Genomic DNA, 27,105 nt, shown 5'->3' with positions numbered 1-27,105 from the left:
ATCAAAAATTATTTGAAATTAATAGTGTTTTTAAATATCTTGAGTGTATCTGAGAGTTTTTGCTTTCGGAGTGTATATTAAATCAGCTAAAATCGACGGTATTAATAAGATATAAGTTTAAGCGTAAAATAAGTCAAGAAAAAGTTAAGTGTTGTATAGAGTAACGTCAAAAGTTGTTTTTTTTATTTAAAATATTTTCGGCGAACAATTACGTACAGTTTAAATGTTTTGTTTGCAGTTCTAAAGCTTAAAAATTTATTTGTCATATATCAATGTATAATAGTAATAGTAATAGTGATAGTGATAGTAATACTACTAATAATAATAATAATAATAATAATAATAATAATAATAATAATAATAATAATAATAATAATAATAATAATAATAATAATAATAATAATAATAATAATAATAATAATAATAATTTTGTTTGACCATGGTTTTGACATTAAACATTTGTCGTTAGTACATTCAAGCCTTTATTATGTAACTTCAACGTATTTAGTTCAAATTCGAGATATTAAGAACTTAAAAATACACGAAATTAACAAAACTTACTTAACATAAAATACTTTATATCTACAATTAAACTGTAAAAAACACAAAACTAAACTAAAAATCTGATAAAAAGTTCTTAAATTATAGGTAAAATTAGTTGTTTATTTAGACTAGGACTCTAGTTCACACAATAGCTTTTAATAAGTTAATGATATTAGTTTATTTTAACATTATTTGAAGACTCTATAACTATCAGTTGTAAGTTATTCATTTTTTTAACTTGTGCGTATCATTGTGCAATCTAAAACAGCATCTAAAACTATGTTTTTATCCATTGTAAATAAGTTTTGTTTGTTTTTATAAGTAAACTAAGTCGTACACATACTCTTAATAACTTGTGTTCAAAATCCCTTACAAAAATAACAATATATAGAACCTTTACACGTTACATAACAAAATGAAAAATTATAAAATTATTACAAGCACAATTTAGAACAATCATTTTGTTTATGCCTTTTTAATATGGTATAATTATCGGGTAGGTGTCAATAATGCACGAAGTGACACATTTGAAGAAAGGGTCTCTTTTGCTTGAATACAACACTTGAGTACAAATGATCACTTTTCCACAAAAAAAAGTCGTCAATTTACACGAAGACACTTTTGTACGGAGACACTTTTTGTACAGGTTAAATTTTTTTTGTTTTATTAAATATGTTATCTCTTACCCTTACGCTTGGCCAGTATTTTTTCTTTCTTTTTTAACTATCAATGATACTCCTAACTGTTATTCTTGGTCGATTTAGTTAAACTTCTTAAATTATTGTTTTTCTTTACATTTAGTTATATGTTTTACCTCTAACCTTTACTATGGTGGATTGATATTATTTAATTCTTATTTTCTAATATTTTTATTCTTGTGCGAAATGGACACTTCGGGTAAAAATTTTTTGCGCAAAAGTATCCCGTGTAAAGTTGTCGTATGACCGGTCCGCAAAATTATCTACTTTTTTGTAATAGATTTAATTAGTATTTTTAAGTTTGAGCAACAAGACCTTTTAGAAAAATATAGAAAATATAGTTTTAGAAAAATAACTACACTAATACTTTCAAAATAATAATAAGTTAGAAACAAAAAGTTTAAAAAAATTGGATATAGTTTTTTGCTGTTAACAAGAAAAAAAAACTTAGTGAATATATTTATAATAGAGTTATTCCTTATAAATATAATTCCTATCAATAGTTTTAAACTAAGTTTTATTTAGCGGTCTGTCTACTAAACTTACATCAACAAAATATTTTAAACATCATATAAAATGTTTAATTTCTCTTATATCAATAAAATAATTTAGTAATATTTTGATCATAAATCATTAAACTTTTAACTTAATTTGAAGAGCTTTTAAAACATAAGCTTAACAATTTTTATAGTTTTGTAAAAACATCAAAGAAATATAATAATTTATGTGATTTAATAAAAAGTAAATTTTACATAGTTAATTCTGTCATTTTTTTGTAACTTATTACAAACATGCTAATAAAATATTATATTATATGTCTATAAATAGTTTTCATTGGGATTAAAATTTTTAATATATGTTAACTAATTTTTGATTTTTGTTTTATAATAACTTATATCTTTCATACAAAGTGATTGAACATTTCTAGAAATAATTTTAATAATAAATATTCTCTAAACCAGGGTTTTTTAAACTTTTTTACTTTATTTAGAGAAATTAAAATAACTACTGCCCCTTCAACCTCAGAATATTGTGTGTAAATTTCAAATTTGCCATTAAAAAACACCTAAAACTTTTTTATTTATTACTCTTTATCATTAACTCCAGAATATCTAGTGTAAGTTTCAAATTACAACGTCATGACCCCTGTAGCCAGTTTGCTGCTCATGGCTCTATAAAATTCTGTCATGGCTCACTTTGGAAAACCGGTTGTGACTCATAGTTCTACAAAAAATACAGAGTATTTTTTTTAACAAAATTTAATTTTACAAAGAATGAAAATCTTAATCACTTATATTCTCATACTAGATAAAACTAAATTTGTTTCTTTGTTTGTATTTTTATTTGTAAACTATTAAAAGCTTTTATACTTTAAATGATGTTGAGTTACATATAGTTAAATAGATTTTAGTTGTTTTGAATATGAATTAGACTACTAAAATATAAATTACATACATAATTAAAAATGACTAAAACATATTAAATTTGTGCAAACAAAATTTTAAAACTTTAACATACTTGAAAACAGTGTATATGTTTATAACTGTATTAAACTAGTACAGTTTTTCCTAAAGTGTAAACTTTTAGAAGTATTTTTACTTAAAATAAAAGTGTTAACAAAATTATTACCCTTAAAATTGTGCAGTAAATTACAGCAGACTGTACCATAAAAACAAAAAAAAATCTTATTTATTGTCAATCTGGTAGTAATGATAGTAAAACTAAAAATTATTATGATTACAAGCATCTTTTAATTTCTTTATTAATGTAGTTTGTATAAACTAACTTACACAACACTTATGTTAAAAAATGACTAACTAACTGTTGACTAGGAGACATAAAACTAAAAATGAGTAAACAATGATTCTAAATTTAAGGAAAATTCTTCTAATTTTTCTTGACTCAAAATTTTCAAAACACAAATATTTCTCTGTCTTTTGTTCTTAACCTATATTTTACAAATAAATCTCAATGATAGAGCTAAATTAAAATATTTTTTGAATTCCATTATTTTTTTGAAGTTTTAGTTTATTTGGTTGGTGCTAGAGCCCATATAAAAAGTGGGATATTTTGGCTTTTTTTGTATTTCCTTTGAACATATTTTTTTAAAAATACATATGATTTTAAACAAATACTTTTTAAAATTATTTCGTCTTTTAACTTTTTTGGCTTGTGTCTTATGTTACTAAAAGCTACTGAGATAAAGACTTTTTTACTTTTTTTAGTTTTAGACTTTAACTATTGTTTTCTTGCTCATTTAAATAAAAAAAAAATAAGAATATCTAAATTCACTGACTAATATGGATGCTTTATAAACATAATAAAAATAGCTTAATTTAATTTTAATATGATCCATTATCTAAAAAATCATTTTTAAATTTGTAAGTCAATAAAACAGACTCAAGTTTCCTCATATTCTAAATTGACTGTCGTAAAATTGGTCCTAGGTAAGAATTAAACTTAAAATGATATTTTTCTTTGTTGACTAAAATTCAGTTGAAAAATTGACAGTTGTTAAAAAAAAAGCTTATGTAGTATATATGTTTTATATTCTTTTCGTTTGATGGACGATAAAAAAGCGCTAAAAAAAGTTTGATCTAAAGTACTGGTGTATAAAATAATCTTTCTGTTACCACATGATTTTATATATTCTCACAAGCTAAGAAATAAGTTTTTAAATCTAAATTATAAACTTTAAGAAACAAAACAATCAAAAAATGAAGGATTTCCTTAATACTCAGTTTTTACTAGGTTCAAATCTGTAGGTTCAAATTCTTCTTTTTGCAATATTTACAAGAAGAACTAATGCAATATAAAGCTTCATAGTAACATAAAAAAAGAAAGTCGTAGAAATGTAGTGAAAAAGAAAAACATATATCTCATATTCAAACATAAATATAAGAACAAACACGAGTATATAGGAAAAATGTAAATCATATTATACTTTAATATTATCTGTAATTTTTCATAGTATGTGCTTAAACTTAATTAAAAAACAAAACAAAAATAAAATACTTCTAATATATGCTATAACTTAAATATTATTGGTAATTCTCATAACTATAATTGTTGTAAAAACTTAAGGCAATATAAATATCTACCTACGAAGAAATTATATTTTTAAATGTATTAATTTATATTTTGAAAAAAAATTAAGAAGTGTCTAACAGACTTAACATAAAAACAAGTTTTGAAGTAAAATTTAATTTATACTGTAAACTTTATAATGGATCAAGAGTAAAACTAGTTACATTAGTTGCTGAACAAAAAAAACACATTAAAAAAGATAATTAGTATGCTATCAAATAATACTGTACATGCTTAAAAGACCTTTATTACTTGTGTTGTGGACTCAGCAGCTATTTTCGTTTTAAATAACAATATTAACAATCTAACAATTAAATAAATTTCAAATTATTAAAAGTAGTTAAATACAATTTTGTACCTCCGTAAAAAAATCTATTAATATAACTCATAAATTGATATTAGTATTTTTTTAAATAAAAAAAAAACTAAACAAACCTATTTTATCCACAAAGTCAATCGAGACAAAACATTAACACTAAATCCCAAATTTAAAATACAAAAATCAAGCCATCTCTGTCCACACCAGGCCCAATCACCATCAATCAGCCCATAATAGATTACAAGTATACCAGTAGTGGTACTTCCTCCCATACTTTACATCCCAGATAGGATAAGATTTCAGAATCAAAAAGACTATTTACTTTAGGGTAAATCTCTTTATTAATTATCTCTGAAAATGTAGTTGAAAGGTTGCGAATTTTGTGAACTCTTGTAAAGTAAGGCTTAAAGTTAACTGGCAAAGTATCTATTTTAAACTTGTGCATAAAAACTCCTAATTTAATTAAATATACTTCAGACAAACTTTTCTTTTACTTTAATTTTTTAAAGTTTTATAAAGAATGAAAAGTATTATTCAGATTAGTTACAATTTATGTATATTTTAATGAAGTAACAGTTTTACTTGATGTTTTATTTAGTTACAAATTATCAATATAAAATCATTCAATTAAAGCAAAATATTAAGGTAATGAGAATTTAAATAGCAGGAGAAAATAAAACTGATGTAAATATCTATCATGATGGAAGAAGTAGAATGTATGTATGTTTGAGTTTGTTGAAAAGAAGTCAGTTTTATTGCAGTAATTTTAAATCAAAACCTTCCAGATGTAGTTCCAGAATTAACTTAATTACTATTTATGTTTTTATTATAAAGTTTTATTTGTTAACAATGTTTAATTTTTATGACTAGTGTCTGATCTCAATTTAAATAGTTAAGTATATTTCTCTCGGAATAAAATTGTTTTAAAAAATTACTTTTACATTTAAGGACTTGAATTTTAAAAAGGTAAATGTTGTTTTTTATTTCTATTTTGTCTTTAAGCATTTTAGTTTTACTAAAAATTTAAAATTTAAGTTTTACTTAAAAAATTGTTGTGAAAGAAAAGTGTAAATAGAAGCAAGTAGAAAACAAACAAAAACAGTAATTTATAACAAATTTTGGTTCCGAATACTTAATAAATTTTATTTCAGTTCTAGGAATTACATCTAAGACTTATTCATTGTTTAAAAATATTGTAAAATTTAAAGTAAATATTGCAACTTTAAAAATATCGAATAATCATATAGTAAAATAGTTTACCAAGAATTACTAAAAATTTAACACTTTAAACTAAGTAAAATTAAAAATAAAATACATTGAGCGATTTATATTAAGCCAACATATCTGCTTTTGAACTTCCTTCTTAAAATAATTTAGTATAGTTTCCAACAAAATAAAATAAATTAAATACTAATTCTAACTTTTCAGTAACTTATATCTTTTGATCAGCTTTTAACTAAATATTAGCTTAATCCTAGAAATTATCAAAAAAAGATGTGTTTTAAAATTTCTGGAAGAACTCCAGAAAAACCTGAAAGAAATTTAGAAAACCTGGAAGAAATTTGGAAAACCTGGAAAAAATTTTAAAAAACAAGTGACAACGCTGTTAAAACTAAAAGTTTTTTAATTTTTTTAATAAAGCCCTTTGAAAACTTTAAAAATTTTTGATCAATTTTAGCCTGACTGCTTTTTTTTGTATATGTGTTGACCACTTAGCTTTGATCTTGCAACCTTTAACTAAAATTTAAACATTATTTTCAGTGTATTCAGTTTGTTAACATTTAATACTTTTTCCAACGCATTATGTTAAAAAACTATTCTTTTAAGTCAAAAAGTGATGAATTTAATTCAGGGCTGCCACAATGTTAGGAATAAAACAATGACAAAAGTTAGGAAAAGTGGAAAAGTCATGAAAATTCACAAAGTTAAAAAAAAACGACAAAATTCTTATTTTCCAAAGTCTTCAAGATGTAAAATTTTATAAAAAATCCTTTATAGTCAGACCTAAAAAGCAAAGTTATCCTAGAAACTTACAAAATAACTTAATTTCCAATGCCTTCAACTGGTAAAAGGTAACGAAACATCTTTTTTAAGACTGCAAAGTTGTTCTATTACAACTACCCTACGTGAACAAGCAGTTTTTTTTTGCTTTTTAGTATTGATGATCTGTGGAAAGGACACTTCCATGTAAAACTTTGATATATACACAAAAGTTTATTTGAAACTTTTTTTAAATCAAACTGTTTTTTGTTCAAGTAAATAACTAGTTCTTAATAATTAAGCAATGAGTTTTTTATTTCATATAACAAGTTTATGTATATACTTTTAGTAGCAGATTATGTTTTTAACTTTCAATGAATCTGCTGCATTTTACTCAATGTTTCATTTGTTTTGAAGTATGAATATGGAAAGCGTGACAGCAAAGACCATATATGGAAGTGAACTCATAAAGCACAAAATTAATTAAAAATTGAATAAAGTTCAATTAAGAGTTTGATCTAGCGAAGACAGTAAAATTTTAGCAAAAAAGCAGGAAAAGCAAAATTACAGGTTTATAAAAAAAACATAATTCAGTAAATAATAATGTTTTAACAGAACTTGCAAAAGTCAGCTAATTGTTATTTTAGTAACTATATAAATTTTTGTCTATGACAACAAACTTTCCAAACATGCCTTAAACTATTTTGACCTTGACTTTAATGCCTATAACTCTATTCCAGAAATATATTGACCTAAATAAAATAAAGTGTTAAGTGTAAAAGTTTATAATATTAAACATGTAATCGAACTATGTTATACTATATTAACTTAATTTTATGTTGATCATTTATAAGGTGTCTCTAATAAACACATGTATCTTACAGCAGAAATGATATATTAAAAACCAGGAGTCGGCAGGCAGTTGGTGCTCGCAGGCCTAATTTCAAGTTTTCAAAATCTTCGCGGGCTCAATTTAATTTTAGTGATATTTGAATAATCTTGTGGCTTTAGTTTTTGTCACACTAGATATAGTTTTACTTATACTTTTTACAATTTTAAATGATTTTTAGCTACAACAAGAATGCCTATTTAATAAACAAATATTTATTGGAATAGAATTTAAATTGTTAAATATACTTAAGTCTTAATAAAATGTGTACTAGCTTAAACACTTAAGGAGTTAAACTTAATAAGTTGTTTTTATTATCTTATTTACAACCTAACTCTCTATAAAAACCGAGTTAAAATAACATTCATGGATCACTTTTATACATTTTTTTTATATCAACCACCTACTCATATTTTGAAAAATGTTAATATTTGAAAATATTTTTTGCCTATCAATAGTTTGCACTCTTTTAAAAACTTAGTAATTAGTTAATTAAATAAAATTAATACCTATTTATATGTAAATAACTAAATAAAGTTTTTAACATAATTAATGCTCGAATTCTTTAAAAAAGTACTTTATTAGTATTTAATAAAAATTTTCAACGGTTGACACTTCAAAAGCAAAAATGTCTGAATTATATTAAAAGTTTATTAAAAGGTAAAATGGCTAAAATTTTATCTTAACCAAGCTTAAACACATAACTTAAATATAATTATTATAATAATGCACACTATTTAAAAAGACAAAAAAATAAAACAAATAGTAAACTACACTACAGTCATAGAAACTAATGTTACAATCCGAAGATGTTTTGGACATCGACGTGATAAATTTATTATTTTCGCTTCGATAGTCCAAAAGTCGAGTTTATAAGTAATTTTATATTTAAATCCTGTTCTTTTACTAATAATTCTTAAAATGATAAAAAAACACTTCTCTTAAAAACATTATATCGAAAAATAATAACAACCGGCAGCTGACGCACTTCTGCATTGTAGAAATAACTATCGATCACGCCGGGTTTCATGCTTTAATCAGCATGTTACATCTTGCAACTATCTCTTGACCAGGCGATTGTTATGTAAGAAAGACGTGTATAAACAGCAGAGCAAACGAGAAAGCAGATCATTTTGATTTTGACGTTAACAAGTAGCATCACTACGCCAGTTTCCAGTCCGAAGCGTAAGCCGCCATCTTGGAGAAGCTATGTGATCTCCCGGAAAACCTTCTCTTGGCGCTATAACTTAAGTCGTTATTTTGGAAAAACTCGATGATCTCTGGTTAAAAATTCTTATTCAAGTATTTGTTTGTTGTCTGAAACATCTACTTTGTACTTAACTTCATAAATTCGTAGTTTTTATGTCTTGTTCTATATACATTTTTTATAACTACTTTAGCAACGTCGACGGGGCGTACAACTTGATCTGAGTTGTTAACGTGCCATACTCATAAGCCTACGCATACTGCAGCAGACAAGCAGCAACGACTTCCAGTTTGGATTAATTTGAACATTGAACTCGACCCATAAGCCCACGCATTCGGTGTTATAAACTTACTACTCTTATCTTTCACTTTCGTTATTTAAATATTGTATCTTTTTATCTCGCGTGCTCTACACCCAGTGTCAACGATAAAGTATAAGTTCCTAAATTCTGAACCAATAAACTGTACGAGCAACCATTTCTTACAGCCCAACTAGAATTGTGAACTGCAAGAAGCCTTCTCAAGTAATAACTTAGATTATCGTTCTTTGATTGTATTGTATAACAAAGCATATAGAAACTTGTTAGTCTATAATTAAACTTAAACTATAAGTAAAATGAGTAGGATAAAGATGGCCCTGAAGCTACTGCTAATCTGGCTCCTGTCGAAATTGCCGAGGCGGTTTCACACAAAGCTAGAGACCCCAGTAGTTCGGAGTACATCAGATTTTTTCAAAGAGTTTGAAATAAAAGTTTAGAGATACACCTGAGTTTAAAAAAATATTTTTATCAAAAGTTTAGTTTAAAAAAATCTTTTTAAACACCTTTAATTAGTCTGAGCTTTCAAAATTTTTAAACTAGTCTGTTTGTTTAGCAACACTGTTTAAAATAAAATTCACAAATTAAAAAAATATCAAACTTTATTAATATTGAATTAATTATATAATTAAAAAATTATTGTAATTCAGGTTGAATAGATAATTATATTTTTAAAAATTCTCAAAACATGTAAAAAAAATTATTAAGCTAATAATAAATTAGAAAAACGTATTTTTTATTGTGCATTGCAGCAATTTTTTATCTGCAATAAAATGTTGTATTTAAAAAGAGCAATTGTTAACTCTAAGATGAGCTGTAAAAACTATAAAACGTTAATTTAGATTTATTGCGAGAAACTAAAAATAACAAACCGCTTAAGGCAGTTTCAACAACGCACATAATTATTTTCAGTAACTACAGACTGATCAGAAAAAACTCTTAAGGCAAGCTTTAAAGTAGCAAATGTAATTACTAAAAAAGGATAGCGTTTAGAGTAAAAACTTATTCAAATAATTTGTTATGGCATTAGTAGAACATTTTTGTTTATTTCTTTAATATCAACAAGAAGTCGTGTTTAGGAAATGTCTGAAGATTATAAAGCCGCATAGACCAAGTTAGGTCTTAAATTAATCTGTTTAGAGGAGGAACTGTTATTACAGATATTGCTAATTTTAAAGTTTTATTACAGGTGGTTTTACTAATTTTGACATTTTAGAAGAATTTTTGGATTAGTTCCAAAACAAAGCACAACAATAGGTAAAACCATTTAAAAGCAAAGTTGCAATGCACCAGATTAAAGTTTGTAAAAGTACAACTTTTTGTTTCTATTTTTGGTATATAATTAAATTAAAGATAAAAAAACGGTCTTTAATAGTATAATTTAACAGATTTTGTTAACATACTTTAAGTAGATTTTTTAATAAAAAATATTTCTATGGTAGTTTTTATGTGTGTAATTTATGTTTTTTGGTATATAATTAAATTAAAGATAAAAAAGCAGTCTTTACTAGTATAATTTAACAGATTTTGTTAACATACTTTAAGTAGATTTTTTAATAAAAAATATTTCTATGGTAGTTTTTATGTGTGTAATCGAAATTTCATTACTTAACATGTAAAAATTGTTTTAAATTTCCCGGTTTTCTCGATAATTCTCAAATTTAAGGCTTATTTCAGATTTTTTAAGTATAAACTGTTAGATTCCAAGCTTTTCAAGGATTTTGTGGCAACACTAATTGTTTACACTTATATGTATAAAATTAATATAAATAACATCTCAGATTATATCACCTGCAAGAATCAAAATTTAAAACTTATTTTAATTCAAACAAACACTGTGTTTTGAAAAAAAAGAAACATCATAAACTTAATTTACCATTCTTTAAAGCAAAAAAGTCAGTCCGAGTAATCAAAACTAGCCTGATATTTTTGCAATTTTAGCCAAAAACTGAAAAATGACTAAATTGGAATGAGATTTGAAGTCTTCAAACAGTCATAGTCTGAATGTGTGGCAACTTTATTTATTTATTTGATCGATACTGAACTATTTTAATTAAAAATATTTAAACTTAATAAATTACTTTTTCTCAGTCTCGTTTGAATTTTTTAGGTAGTTTTAAAAACCAGCAACTGTTTATATTAGTATGCAACGCATAAGAATTAACGCATTTTGCCAAAAAATATCGTTTGAAAAATAAAAAAGGGTATATAACAGAAAATTTTTTAATTTATGTCGTATATATTGTTTTAAATGTGTCTGTACACACTTAGATATTACATGTAGAAACAAAAATGTTAGAATATTATGCATAAACTAAATTTTATCTCGTTAAGTCTTAAATAAAGAGTGGTTTAAAATATGAGCATCTTTGTTCATTAGTGTGCATAGGGATTAACTTAAAATGCAAAGAAAATTTCTAAAAAATTAAAGGTGTCAAAACCAAAATATTAATTATTATTTTTTCATTATTATATTGGTTTAAATATTTTTCCGCACACTAAAACATAATATTTAGTAAAAAAAACATCTGTTATAGAAACTTAGGTATAAAAAACATGTAAAAAAAACTAAACAGTAAAGAAGTGACATTTTAGTAGACTACTGTGCATTACTTTTGTACAAAACGGAAAACACTTGCATTTAGTTTATTTACCAAATATATATTATATAACTATCTTAGTAATTCAAAGCACTTTTTGCAATCCTTTTTCAGAAAATAATTTGCACTTGTAAGAAGAAAGTTAATATGAAATTGAGAAAAAAATACCTAGTCGAATGCTAACCTGTCTTTATCACATTTTTAAGCTAAATCAGTAAAGTCTTTTAATTGTTTTAAAATGTTATACAGAGACTTAAAACTAAATTAATCAAAGAAATTTAACTTAAAATATATTTTTTCTCAGCGGGCCACATATCTTGTTTGCACAATGTTAAATATTTTAAAAACGTTTTTAGCCGGTCCTTGTAAAATTTGTCGGTTTTTAACCATTGTAGAAACTTGAAAATATATCTGTACCTTTTTTTATTTATAACGCTTTATTTTTTAAACTAAATATCGCTGTGAAAACAAATTATTAGGTGCTTTACGTTAGATCATTCTTTATTTTTTTTATACTTAAAACCGCTGTTATATAGTTGACTCATCGTTTACAGTTTTATCGTTAGACAAAATGTTATAGAAAATAGCATCTCATATTTTATGTTAAAAGGAATATTTTAGAATTAGATTAATTTTGTCATAATTTATTTTGATCTTAACACATTTTTAACTTTTCCAACTTTACACAAACACACATGTTTAGTGTTGTTTTACTGGTATTTCGAAAGCAAATAGTTTATTTTATTACAACCTAGTTTTTAAATTGATCATGAACTCTAGAACTCTAATCTTGTATTAGTTGTTACTTTTTAATAAGTAAAAGTATGAATTAAAATTTATAGTTTTTTTATCTAAAATTTTGCATGAACGTGTGTAGATTTTTTTAGAGGTGTTGCAAAATATTTTTGTTTTAAAATAGAGTGTTTTAAGTAGAAGCTTTTTTTTTTACAAAATTACATAACTGTCTCCTAATTGTCAAAATGTATCAATACATAAAAATGCTTAAATTTTACACAATTTAAAAATACTAGTAAAACAAAATTCAAAACCTTAAAAAGTAGTTCAGTTATTCTAATTTTTGTAATAAAGTTTTGTAATAAAGTTTAAACTTAATAGCTGTTTTATTGACTGTGTTAAATTTTGCCTTTCATTGTGAAGCTAACATGTAAAAAAAAAAACCAATATACTAATCAAAAAAATTAGTTAGTCTCAATCTTATATAAACATGTTCAATGATTTGTAAATTACTTACTTAAAAAAATTTCTTTTATTAAAATAGGTTATCTTAAAATAAATCTTAAATTAAAACAATATATTTTTTTAAACAAACTAAAAGCAGACATAAACAATTAATTTACAACTCGATGAAGAAAACACTGACTGTAAAAGCACGGTTGTTCTAATGTTGTAAAGATTCAAAAAATATGTTATTTGGTTAAATATTTCTAAAGTTTAAATGAAACCCTTTGATGTGTAAAATTAATCAAAACTATTTTTTTAAATATCTTATTGGTTATTTTAAAATCAAAAGTTTACTACATAAAATATTGCAGCTTATATAGGCTATATAAATTTTTCCATAAAAAAACTTATAAAACTACTTCAGTTTCGACGCAGTTCATTAAAAACTTTAAACCTAATTTTACTTTAGAGGTCGGCAGGCTGGAAGCACTCGCTGGCCAAACTCGATTTAAAATTTGTGTTGGCCGCAGTTTTAGTTTTAGTCACACATTCAAAACTATTTAGTTTTAATCAGTCTAAGTTTTAACTATACATAAAAGAAATAGGGAAAATTTGTTCTTATAAATACATTATTTTATCTTAACAGTATTCTTATGATTATTTAAATTTTTCTTAGAAAAAAAGGAAATGAAATTTTTATTTTGAAAAAAACATATAAAATAACAGTTTAATAAAAAATAACAGTGTAATAAATTACTAACCTTCCTTTAATTACTGTGTATAGCTTAAGTTTACATTGAAAACTACTACGCTGTGCAATAACGAATATTATTGAATGACTTTACAAATTTGTTCAATGGAAATTAGTAACTTACAAAACAAAAGAAGAACCCAAGATAGAGCAGTATTCCATAGTTTTGACTACTTGGCACTTTACACAGTAGAAAAAAAAACCTGATGTTGCTACTGTGAAGAAATACTTAAAAATAGACAAGTTTTTTTTTGTTTAAACCTTTTAGTTTAAGTGGTATAGTTATTAGAATACCTTTAATCAGGGATATAATATGGAATATATCAAATACTGAACTTAAACTAACTTAAATCAAAAAATAAACTTAAAAGATAATTTTTAGTAAGACAGATCAATATGATCGCGGGCTGCGTCACATAAAAAATAAAAACGTGCTCGCAGGCCTCAGATCTACTCTTCGAGGGCCGCAGTTGGCAGGCAAACCAGGTGTTGCCTACCCCTGCTTTACTTAATACAAAAAAAAAACTTGAGGTATGTTTTTAATTTATACTAAAGTTTTTCAAAATAAAATTATTTTGAATCTCTTCTTAATAATTTTTCAATTCCTGATTCTTTCAGGTGTCAAACAAAACTTAGTCAAAACTCTGTTTTTTAGTTTTACAACGCAATAATTTCTTCTTTTTTGTCGTACAGAGGTGATTTATACATTGTGTTTTAGTTTAATGTACTTTATTTAAGAATTTTTAATGTTTAACTAGTATTAGTGGTGCTGTAGCCCCTAGGAAAAATAATACTTTTTTTTTCCGTAAGTATAGTCTGACAAAAGTAAGATTTTACTAGGCATTTTCTACATACAAAAAAAAAATATTTACAGTTAAAGAAAAAATAATGTGGAATGATTTCCAGAAGAATGTAGCGACTTTTTATTATCTATTAAAGAAGGATTATATACCTTTTAGAGTTCTAAAAATATCAAAATGATTGTCTTTTGCATAACACTTGGTAAATAACTCAACGTGTGCATACAGTTAGCTTTTTTAGGTTTGAAATTAGTAAAATTCAGTAATTTCTACGATTTAATTAAGCTCGAAACTAATTGTTTTTTTTTTAAGTAAACCTGTTATATGTAAGCAAAAAAGTGTTGATAATATTATTATTTATTTTCGTAGTACTTACTAAAGTGTTATATTATCATTATATTAATGTATGGTTTAACCATAGGTTGATTATAATGTAAGTAACTTTTAAAGATTTAAATTGTTACTGTTAGCTTTTGTAATATATTTAACTTTTTATTACTTTATGATTACTTGTTACTATATAATCTTGTAAAATCTTATATTTTGTTTGCTATGTACCTTACTAACGAGAACTGCTCGAAATACATCTAGTTTATTGAATTGTGTATATTAAATTGTTAAAATCTGTATTTGCTAAATATTATCTGAATTTTTATAAAATACTGAGATCACTACAACTAAATAAAATTGACAAACTCCAGCATAAGCTTTAATTAAATATCACGTAAAACTTTATGTTTTCAAAGAGCTTGATATCGGTAATAGTGTATATCAATAAAACGATAATTTTACTATCGATTCGGCTTTAGAAATAAGGTGTATTTTGATACCTTAATTTTGATCTTAATAATAAAAATTTTTCAAGTGTCTTTAGCAGAACTTTAAAAACTCACTTTAACTTTAAAAATTATATTGACCATATAATACAGCGTTCTATAAATATTGCAGCATTTAAAAAACAAAAAAAAAAGTACTAAAGTAAAATCACCAAAATATTGTGCATTTATTCTATTATACAAACTTCTACAAATTTCAGCGTGTTATTTTTTTAACTATCTTAGTAGGTAATAAAAATTGCAATTTTCTATTTAATTAATTTAATTAAGACCCTTACATAAATGAAATATGACTCAGTTGTACTTTAAATTAGTGACAACATTTTGCGACTTATTTGTACTAACACATTGTCAATATTATAATGAGTTAATTGGACTTATCTTTTTTAGTTCTATTTTTAAACTTTGTGGACTTAACTTTGACATTTTTCTAAGTTTTTCTAGGTTTTTTAATGAATTTTTTTTTTAATTCCTTGTTTTTTAATTTTTTTTTTGATTGTAAAATTCCAGGTTTTTCAAGAATTCTGTTTTTTTGACAGACCTGTGAAAAGTAAAAGTATTTATTAATAAACTATCTTATTAACAATGCAAAATCAGAGAAAAAAAAAACTTTTTTTATTAAGAACTAACTTCTCTTACAGTATTTCAGCATATTATATCTGTTTTTTATTTTCAAAAATATTGAAATACAAATAACTTAAATAAGAAGACTTTGAACTTTAAGAAAAAAAAAATCTTATTTTTCAAATAAATTAAAAAAAAAATATTGTTCAACTTAATCTAAATTTCATACAAAACTTTTTATTATACTTGCTTTTTGCAAGATTTTTGTGAAAATTTGTAGAATAGTTTTTAACATTATTGCATTAAGAGTAACAACAATCAAAAATGCTGTTATGAATTAAGTTTTAAAATTAATTGTATTTCCTATCAACCATTACATTTTATTTTTTAACAGTATCTTAACAAAAAAAACAATTTCGAAAATTTTTTTTAATTAAAAGGCCATTCAGATGTTTTAACATTTAATATAAAAAAAAAAACAATAAACTTGAAACTTTAATTGTTTGGCTTTTAGATTTCAGACTAATAAAAAATGCAATTCTGTTATCTAAAAATCTTATAATAAAAGCATAAGTCATAAAACTTTTTAGAAGTTTTGAGTATAAATAAGAATTAAGTAATCAAATATTACAACATATTTAATATTTAAAAACTAAAAACTATTTATAATTATATGCTTAACATTAACAAACAACGAGTTAGAATTACATTCAAGTTTGTTACTCATTTACAGACTTAAAATAAGCAAAAGCAATTTTATTTTGTCACAAATGTAATGAAATCATTGTTTTAGCAATTTTAAATTTACTTAAAGTTATAAAAATTATTTCAAGGGTGCCACTCTTTTGAGGCAATATAAAATCCTGTGTCAACCTGTTTTTTTTTAATATTTTAAAGGTTTTTTAATTATTAGAAACAAAACTCATTACAAAACTGGTTATAAAATAAAAATATGTTAAAACAAAATTTCGTTTAAAGTCTGAAAAGTATATATCCTGGGATCAAATCTTAAACTTAGCCTAATATTTCTATACAAAACTAAACTACTCTGAGTCAGCTTGAGTTGAAAAAAAAAAACTATCTTGATTATCCTGACTATCCTCAGTGGCAAAACTGTTATTCGTTTTTAATTTAAACTTTTTAGATTTTGTATTTACTTACACTGTAAATAGTTTTCAATAGCAACTTCTTATACTTATAGGCAAAAAAGCAATATCAGGGTTAAAACTTTAGAGAGAAAATACTAGCCTGAGTAACCAACAACTGATTTACCTCAAGATTTAATGAGTAAACTTTTATTAAGTTTGTACAGCAATGCATCGAATCAAAATGTTTGTCAATAAACATTATATCTAAAATTAGATAACATAAAAAGGAACTAACAAAATAAAATTTTTAAAGAGAATAACTTTGAGTTAAAAAAACTAGCCTGAAAATTCATCAAAACTATACTGTTTTTGCAAAATGTATCAAAAAAGCTTTATAAAATTTTAAGAGTTAAACTTTAAATGCTTATATAAGTAAAATGGGGACTTTCCCTAATTAAATGTACTTTCTACTCTAGGCCTATGAGTACACACGAAGACAAAATTATACGAAGGGATAAAATTGAACTGAGAGACAAAATTGAACCAAGAGTCTTTTTTGAACGAATTAAAAATAAAACAGAAAAAATATATTTATAAAAAAAACATAAAATAAAATAAAATATAAGTTAATAAAAAGACAAAACATTAAAAAAGAGTTAATGACTGAGGGTAAGGGTTAGGGGTAAGAGTGGTAATGAAAAAAAAAAACAACTAAAAAAAAAGAGAATAGAGTTAATAAAAATAAACTAACTAAAAAAAAAGCTACCGACCGAGGGTAACTGCTAGCTCGGGTAACAAAAACAACTAAAATAAAATATATTAGATATATTAAAATGAAGATTAACAAAAAAACCAAAAAACAAAAAACAAAATTAATCTATACAAAAATGTCTCAGTGCAAAATTGTCTGCTCGTGCAAAAGTGACCCTTTGTGCAATGATATTTTCGTGCACTATATTCCTCTCATGCAAAAGTGTTTTGAACAAAATTATCTTCGTGCAATTTTTTCCGCCAATGCAAATTTGACACCTACTAACTTTTTTCAGTTCAAATTATGAATGAATGATGCCATTAAACTTTTAGTGGTTGTAAATCGCAACATATTTTATTTCTTTTTGGAATTCCAACTATTATAACTATTATAAGAAATAAATTGTTTGTCATTATTTAAATTCAATAACGTTTATTAACAAAACGTTTACATAAACTAGAAATATAGAAAATTTTTTACGACTTATACTTTAAGCCATCCTAGTATAAATATATTTTTTTTGACAATTCAAATAATAATTAATGATAAGAATGATGTAAAAAATCAATTTCTTACTAACAATAATTTAATAAATGCTGAATAACATATAATTTAAAGATTTTGCTTTTTTTTTAACATAAATAACTAAAGCTTTAACTTGTTTGAATTTTGTGATGAAGTTAATTTGGACATGATTATAAGCTTTTAAGGTTATTTTAATTTTTTAGACATAATTTAATTATTTTAATCGAAAGCTTTTTAATGATAACAAACAATTGTTAACAGTAGACAATAAAAAAAATTCAAAAAGACATTTGTGAATCAATCTAATTAAAAATTCTGATATTAATTATGTATAACTACAAGATTAAAAGAGGTTTTTTCTGATTTATTTTAATTTTGACACCAAATTTCAACTTGATTAGAAATATAAATACTTTGCAATCATAAATTCAAAAAAAATAAATAAAAGCAAAACAACAAATCTTATTTGAAAGGGTAGTAATAAATTTAAAGGCTTTTAACATTTTACTAAACAAATTCAATCTCAACAAAATTTACAAAAAGAATTGCGAAAATAGCGTTATTTTTACAAATAAGTTTGAGTTTTTTTATATAAATGTATTTTAGTTGCTAAAAGTTGATATCATAATATTTTACTCGACCATTTTATGAGTGTAAACGTGTTTTAATAACTATGAAAAAAATTTTAGGTTGATAAACAGAAATATATTTTATGTTAAAAGTAATAAATACTTTTATTGTTTAAATGTACTTGTATTTAACATATTAGTCTATATAATTTTTTTTATAGTTTAATTATCTAAATAAACTAAAAAAAGGTAATATTTTTTTAAATATTCTATAAAATTAGCATTATAAATTTAATAAAATTTGGTTAAAACTAAAATACCGTTGATTAAAAAAAGAGTAGAAACATAAAAATTTAATAAAATTTGGTTAAAACTAAAACACCGTTGATTAAAAAAAGAGTAAAAACATAAGTGTAGTAAGACTGCATTTTATAACCTTATATATTAAAGTAAACACAAAAGACAAAATAAACTAAATAAACAAAATTTTAATTGATAATTAACTAATATTTTAAATAAAACAAGCATTTTAATACCAAGATTTAATTAATAAAGTAAAATTAATTTAAAAAAAAAGCATATCAAAAACAAATTATGACAAAATGAAAATTAGAAAATTAAGTCGCATTTTTATAATAAGAAAAATCTCTTTGCACCCTTATGACGTCATATAAAAACACACAAGCAAATCTTCATACAATTATTTACTTCAACTTAAATTTTACATAAAAGCTAATATATAGTAAAATAAAATATTTTTAATTGTAACGAGAAATTAATCTCTTTTATTATTTTCGTATTTTCTAAGAACTATTAAAAAAGCCTTTAAATTAACTTAATGCATTTAAATTTATTAAAAACAACTTAGATTAAAGTTTCTATATTTTTACTTTGACTCAATTTAAAATGAATAGACATATGTTTTAAAACATAATTATTTTACAAACTCTTTGCAATTAAGTAACAACTACAAATACAAAATAAGCTATGCATAGTATGCATAAATTATGTTTAAAATTATTGTATTTTTAGAAAATAAGTAAAGTTATAATGTGAATAATATAATAAATAGAATAAATTACTGTTTAATTGAACATTTCTTTTTTTTGACTAATTTTAAAGAATTCAAATATAAACTTTACTTGTACTAAAGTAAACATCTTTAGAAAAGGTTCTATTAGATATAATACAACCAAAATTAAAATTATAAAAAAAAGTTTAATAAACTTTCTTAAAACAAAAATATAGAATAAACAACTTAAATAAACAAGTGATTCTTTTTGATGTTAACAGAGAATAAAACTCTTTAAATTAAAAGTAAAATTACATACTTGTAAAAAAGATAAATATAAATTATAAAGATTTCTATTTACACTACAGAAATAAAACTTATTTCGTTAAATTAAAATAAATTCTTTAACAAAAAGCGATACAAAATTTAAGCTAATTAAATTGCGTGGTTTGCAATACAATGCAAAGAAAACATTTTAATAAAAACTAAAACTTAAATTTGTCGCATTTTCGATTTAAATTTTAAAAAGAAACTTTAAGCGCAATGTGACGTCATTTTATGAAACTTAAAAATAATGCTTAGTGTGTTAATACATAGTTACGTGTTTTCTTTGATTAGTTTGTTAATAGTAGTACTATAAATTTAATATTTATAGCGAGAAATTGATCTTTTTTATCATTCTCGTAAATTTAAAAACAACTCAGAAACTAAGCCTAATACATTAAAACAGTTGCTTTTAGCTATCTTCTTTTTAAAAGTATATTTAAACAGTATGATTGCTTAGTTTTTTCATAAATACTATTAAGAGTAATTTAAGTTCTATATAAAATATGTAGAGCTAAAACTACTTTAATAAATACATGGTTTTAGTTTTAAATTTAACTAGTTTAACATCAATGTGTATACTAAACTAACTTGTAACAGCAAATATATAAATATTTGAATACAAAAACAAAAACTATACCGGAGATCAACTAGAATTTATATTTAAGTAAATACTTAAATTTGTTATGAAGTTATTCGTTTTTTTTGTTTGTCCATTTTATAAATGATAAAGATTTTAGGCTCAAATTAAAACTAAATTTTTCTAAGACTTAAATAAAAGGTACACCGCCTGATATCTGAAACTAAATCGCTGTATGTATTTGCAAGTTAATACCTTAATTTTAAATACATTGTTGAGTTCGCTTTCAAGAATTTTCAAATATAACATAAGTAAGTAGTTAGTAAAACGATTTTTTGAATAGAAGAACAATTGTAAAATCTTAACACTGTGTTGTTAATAATAGAATTTAGTTATGGCTTTTAGAAACTTACATAACCAATATTATTTCAAAGTTTTTCATAAGTTTTTTATTTCAGAAGTCGAAAATGCGACAAAATGAAGTTTTAGTTTTTAAATTGTTTATATGGCATTATATTGCAATCCACGCAATTTAAATAGCTTAAGCTTTTTATCGCTATTTGTTAAAAGAATACATTGTAAACCAACAAATAGAGCTTTTTCTAAATATACATTTTATAAAAAGTTTTAAATAAACAAGCAGATTTCTTATCCTGTTTTTAGTTTATTTAAGTTTTAAAATAATTTTTAATCGTACTACCAAAAAGGCATTCGACACGTGTTTAACTGTGGAGAAAAAATTGATAACTTTAAAACTTGTTATAAATTTTATTGCATAAAAAAGCTAAACTTACGCTTCAGAAATTTTGAAAATAACCAGAAGAGAAAAATATTTTTATAAATGAGTTTTTTCCAATAAAGCTAGCAATAACTTTTAGTTTAACTTTAAGTTTTAGGTAAAACAATCGCATTTAAAGACTACTTTTCTAATTAAGTTTCACTTTAGTGTTTTAAAGATTTTGTTTTTTTTACGAAAAATGTTTATAAATAATACTAGTCTTGATGTAATAAAATATAAACTAGACTTTTAATTTTATATTAGAACAAGATTAAATTTAAGCGTTTAAAAGTTTTCCAACTTCTTTTACGACTTTAAGCGCAGAGTGACTGTACTTTAATGCACACAAGTTTAAACCTCATTGTGAAAATATTTTAAACTTTAATAATTGAATCACAATAAAAGTAAGTAATTAACTGCTAACAAACTTGTAATGGAAAATCGATATTTTAATCATTCTCGTAGAATACTTGGTTTAACTCTTATCCTCCTTTCTTATAGCTTAAATGTTTACTAAACCTATTATTAAATTATATTAAATGGTTAATAAAAACAGAAAAAAAAATGTTTCCGATTTTTAGTTATATCTTCGTTAAATAATCAATCTATAAGTTATTTGCTGTCATCGTGAGCTAATTTATTATTTATTTCAGGTAAAATTAAAAAAGTTCATCTGTAAGCTTTAACAATTATTTTTATAAATTTATTTTTGAAAATAGTTTTGTATTTTTTATGCACTTTATTATAAGTTAATCTATGACAAAGTTTGTTAACAGAAAGTTGATGCTAAATTGTGAGAAAAGTTATTAAAAGTTGTATACAACTTGAAATGAAAATATTTCATTAAATTCATTCTTTTATTCATACTTATTTAGATTTTTTATAATTTCTATAGAAGACTCTAATAATAAAAGTTTTAGTAATCAAAATAATTAAACCATTTATTATACACAATGATTTTAATTTAATTAAACTTAAAAACTAAAACCGTGCACTTGTTAAGGTAATTTTAGCTTTACATGTTTATATAAAATTTGAGTTATTCTTAATAACATGTAAAATAAAACCTGAAAAAACAAGTCTTGTATTACAGGTAGGGAAACTGTAACAGTTATACTATTTTATCATAACTTTTTTAAATAAGATAGCTCAAAGCAGATGTTAGAAATTATTAGTCTTAGTACCTGAGTTATTTTTAAATTTACGAGAATGATAAAAAAGATCAATATCTCGCTACAAATATTCAATTAATTAAAGTTTTAAAATTCTTAAAAAAAAAAACACTTAGTTATATATAAACACACGAAGTATTATTTTGCGTGTCATAAAATGACGTCACGGTGCGTTTAAAGTTTATTTTAAAATTTAAATTGAAAATGCGACAAAATTAAGTTTTAGGTTTCCCAAATTTTTTATATCGCATTATATTGCAAACCACCCAATTCAATTAGCTTAAGCATTTTATCACTTTTTGGTAAAAGAATGCATTATAATTTAATGAAAAAAGTTTTATTTTGTAGTGATAAAAGAAATCTTCGTAATTTATATTTATCTATTTTAGAAATATATCTCAATTTTTTTAATTTAAAAAGTTGTGTGCTCTGTTAATATCAAAAAGAATTACTTTATCATTTATGTTATTTGTTTTATATTTTGCACTTTTATTTAAGTTTTTTTCATAACTTTAGTTTGATTTGTGAATAATCTTATAATACAATGTCTAAAGATGTTGACCTTAGAACAAATTAAGTTTTATTTTGAATCTGATTAAAATTTATCATAAAAAAAGAAATGTTTAATTAAACAGTAATTTATTCTATTTATTAGATTATTCACGTTACAAATTTACTCATTTTCTAAAAATGCGATAATTTTAAACATACTAAATTCATATTATGCATAGTTTATTTTGTGTGTTAAGTTTTACTTTATTGCAAAAAGTTGGTGAAATAATTATGTTTTAAAAATGTGTTTATTCGTTTTAAGTTGAGTCAAAGTAAAAATTTAGAAACTATAATCTAATTAATTATTAACAAATTTAAATGTAATAAGTAAATCAATAGGTTTTCTTGAATATTCTTAGAAAATACGAAAATGATGAAAGAGATCAATTTCTTGTTATAAATTATAAAATTTTATTATTTTTTTTAATCATAAAGCGTAAAATTTAAGTTTTATTATAAGTGTTTGTATGAAAATTTGTTTTTTTTTTAAATGACGATTTAAGCAAGAAATTATTCTAACTATTAAATTCAAAGTTAAATTTTTAATATTCATTCTGTTATAACTTAATTTTGATTTGAAGTTTTAAAAAATTAACTTTACTTATTAATTAAATCTTGATACTAAAATGCTTGTTTTATTTACAATATTAGTCATTTACAAATCAAAAGGTCTATGTATAAAATGTGTTTAGTTTATTCTGTCTTTAGTATTTACTTTAACAATAAGGTTATAAAATGCAGCGTTCCTAAACAGTCTCACTACATTTATACTTTTACTCTTTTTTTAGTCAGCAGTGTTTTAATTTTAACTAATTTTTAAAATTTTTTTGGAATAAATTTCTACAATATCAAAAAAAAAATATTATATTCTTTTTAGTTTAATTAATTCTTTAAACAATAAAAAAAACTTTTATTTCACCTAATATGTTAAATATAAGTTTATTTCAGCAACAAAAGTATTTCTTACCTTTGACAAAAAATCTATTTCTGTTTATAAACCTAAACAGTTTTTTATTATTTTAAAACACGCTTAGACTCATAAAATGGTCAAATACTATGTTATGATATTAAATATTAACAAATAAAGTACGTTTATTAACAAGACTTAAACTTATTTGTAAAAACTACTCTATTTTCGCAATTCTTTTGTATTTTTTGTTGAGATTAAATTTGTTTAGTAAAATTTTAAAAACTATAAATCTTATATCACCCTTATAAATAACATTTGTTATGTTGCTTTTTTTTGAATTTTTGCTAGATGAAAACTTAATATTTCCAAAAAACTAAAATATTGATGTCAAAAATAAAATAAATCGGAACACGCCACTTCAATTTTTAAAGTAATGACTAATTGATAAACAAAATTTTATATTAGATAGATTTACAAGTGTTTTTTGAATTGATTTTTTGTTTGTTGTTAACAACTTATTTATTATTAATATATATAATCGTTCGATTATAGTAGTTGAATTATATCTAAATAATCAAAATAACCTTAAAAGTTTATAATTATGACCAAACTATTGTCATTATAAAGTTCAAACAAGTTAAAGCTTAAGAGTTATTTATATTTGAACGAAAGCAAAACTTTAAAAATATATATGATTCAGCATTTTAGAAATTATTGTTTGTATAAAATTGGTCTTTTACATTATTCTTATCGTTTATTGTTATATGAATTGATAAGAATATATTTTCATACTATGATGGTTTAAAATATAAGCTATACAAACCGTTCTATATGTTCAGTTTATGTATATTATAGTTATTAAATGTTTTTAAATTAAACTAATGCAATTTAATTTTTATAGTAGTTGAAATTTTAACGTAAAAAAAAATTCGTAATTTAGATTTTTTAAATCATTTATTCATATTTTGATCTGAAAAAAAGTTGATCTGGAAAATTTTGGTAAGTGTCAAATTTGCACGAGCGGACAAAATTGCACGAAGACTTTTGCACAAAACAATTTTGCATGAGAGGACTTTAGGGCAACAAGACATTATTGCAAAAAGAATAGCTTTTGCACGAGTAGACTATTTTTCATATAGAAATTTTTGCACAGGTTAAATTTTTATTTATTGTTTTATACATGTTTTTTTTTATAATTAAATTTAATTTTTGATATCTTAATTTAGTTGTTTTTTTTTTACCCGAGCTCTTACCTTCAGTCGGTAGCTTTTTTTTTCTTTTTAGTTAGTTTATTTTTGCTTAATATTTTTTTCTATTAGTTGTTTTTATTTTTATTAATACTGTCACCCCTCATTCTTACCCACAGTCACTATTTTTTTTATCTTTTTGTTTTTTTTTAATTGATTTATTATTTTTTATATGTTTTTTTTTATTCTCGTACAAAAATGGCTCTTGGTACAATTTTGTCTCCTCGTGCAGTTTTGTCTTCATGTGTAGTCCTAGGCCTTGAGTAGGAGGTACCTTTATTTATGGGAAGTCCCTTTTTGTGTGCCTAAAAGCTTTAAGTGTTTAATTCTTAAGGCTTTTACTGAATTTATCTTACTTTAAGTAAGTAAATAAGAAATGTAATAAACTTAATATACATAATTTCTTTAAGATATTGAGTTAATTTAAAAAGTGATAAAGCAGCTAATATATCAGAGGAATAAAACTGCGAAAATAAACACAACAACTAAACACAACAACTAAACTCAAGAAAATCAACAAATATTCTACAAGTTTAAAAGTTCTTAGTTTCTTAAAATGCTTAAAGGTAAAGAATAGGTCTTACTAATAAGAATCTTAAATTGTGATGTGATTCTTGCACAACGATGGCTAATTTAAGCACAATATAAGATTAAGAATAAACACAGATATCTTATAAAATTAAAAACAAAAGAAGGTTTTAAATTAAACTAGTGCCTTTAAGTCATACATTTAATCTACTTCTGCACGGTATTATGGCTAACTGAGTACAATAACAAACATTGTTACAGTTTTATAATGTCATTTGATAAACAACCATCTAACGTCCCCTGGCGGTCATTTAATAAACGAAAAATTATTATAATATTTTTAACACGTGCAATTTAGTCCCCTCTTGCATTTTTTCCTTCGTGCAATTTTGACCCATTTACGAAAAAGGTAGCTAAAGTTAAATACGGGTTAAATACTTTGCTATCATAATCAATATTAAATAAGTTCATATTCTAAATAAATCTGTTACTTAAATACGCACTTCCGGTATCGAAATAGCACTTTTTTTCTTCCGATTGGAGGACATGTAAAAATAATTAGCTAAGTACAAACATTTTATTAATAAATGTTAAGCTAATAAAACTAACAATTGAAAATAGTTACGTGAGTAGCAATTATTTATTTTCAACAGTTATTTATAAAACATAATTAGTAGTTATCTTTTATAAAAGTTCAAAATAAACTTGTATTTACTTATCTAACCCTTCATTTTAGATTTAAAAAATTTTTTGTTTTTTTAGATAAATATGTTCTTTTATAAGTTTTCGTGTATTTTGTTTTTTTTCAAAAAAATAGAAGTATGGCTTGTTTTGATAAATTTAAACATTAATTTGTACGTAAACGTTTGATTTATTTTCATTCTATTATTGTGGTAAAATAAAGTATTTTATCTAAAACTAGTATTTAAAACTGGTAGTAAAAAATCAGACTTTCTCTTTCCTCTATATTGTAGAACATACAATAGGTGGATCTAAAACTCTATTTTTTTTTAAATCAGAACTTTAACCTTTTCAAAACAATAAATTTTTGCTTTTGTTTTCATATTTAATTGATATAAATGCTACAAAAGCACAAACAATATAAGCTAAACTTTAAACTAAAACATATATAATGAAAATAGCAAAGGGTCAAATTTTCACGAGTGACAATTTTTCACGAGTATCATTTTTTGAAGAGAGGGTCATTTTTGCACGAGAGTTAAAAGAAAAACAAATAAAATAAACAAACAAATATTAAAATAAAAAAGAATTTATCAAAGATAAGTTACCGATCAAA

This window comes from Thalia democratica, chromosome 3 (assembly GCF_965202585.1).
Source record: "Thalia democratica chromosome 3, ktThaDemo2.hap1.1, whole genome shotgun sequence".
Lineage (NCBI taxonomy): Eukaryota > Metazoa > Chordata > Thaliacea > Salpida > Salpidae > Thalia > Thalia democratica.
The sequence above is the reverse complement of the archived record's forward strand: the minus strand, read 5'-3'. Positions refer to the sequence as shown.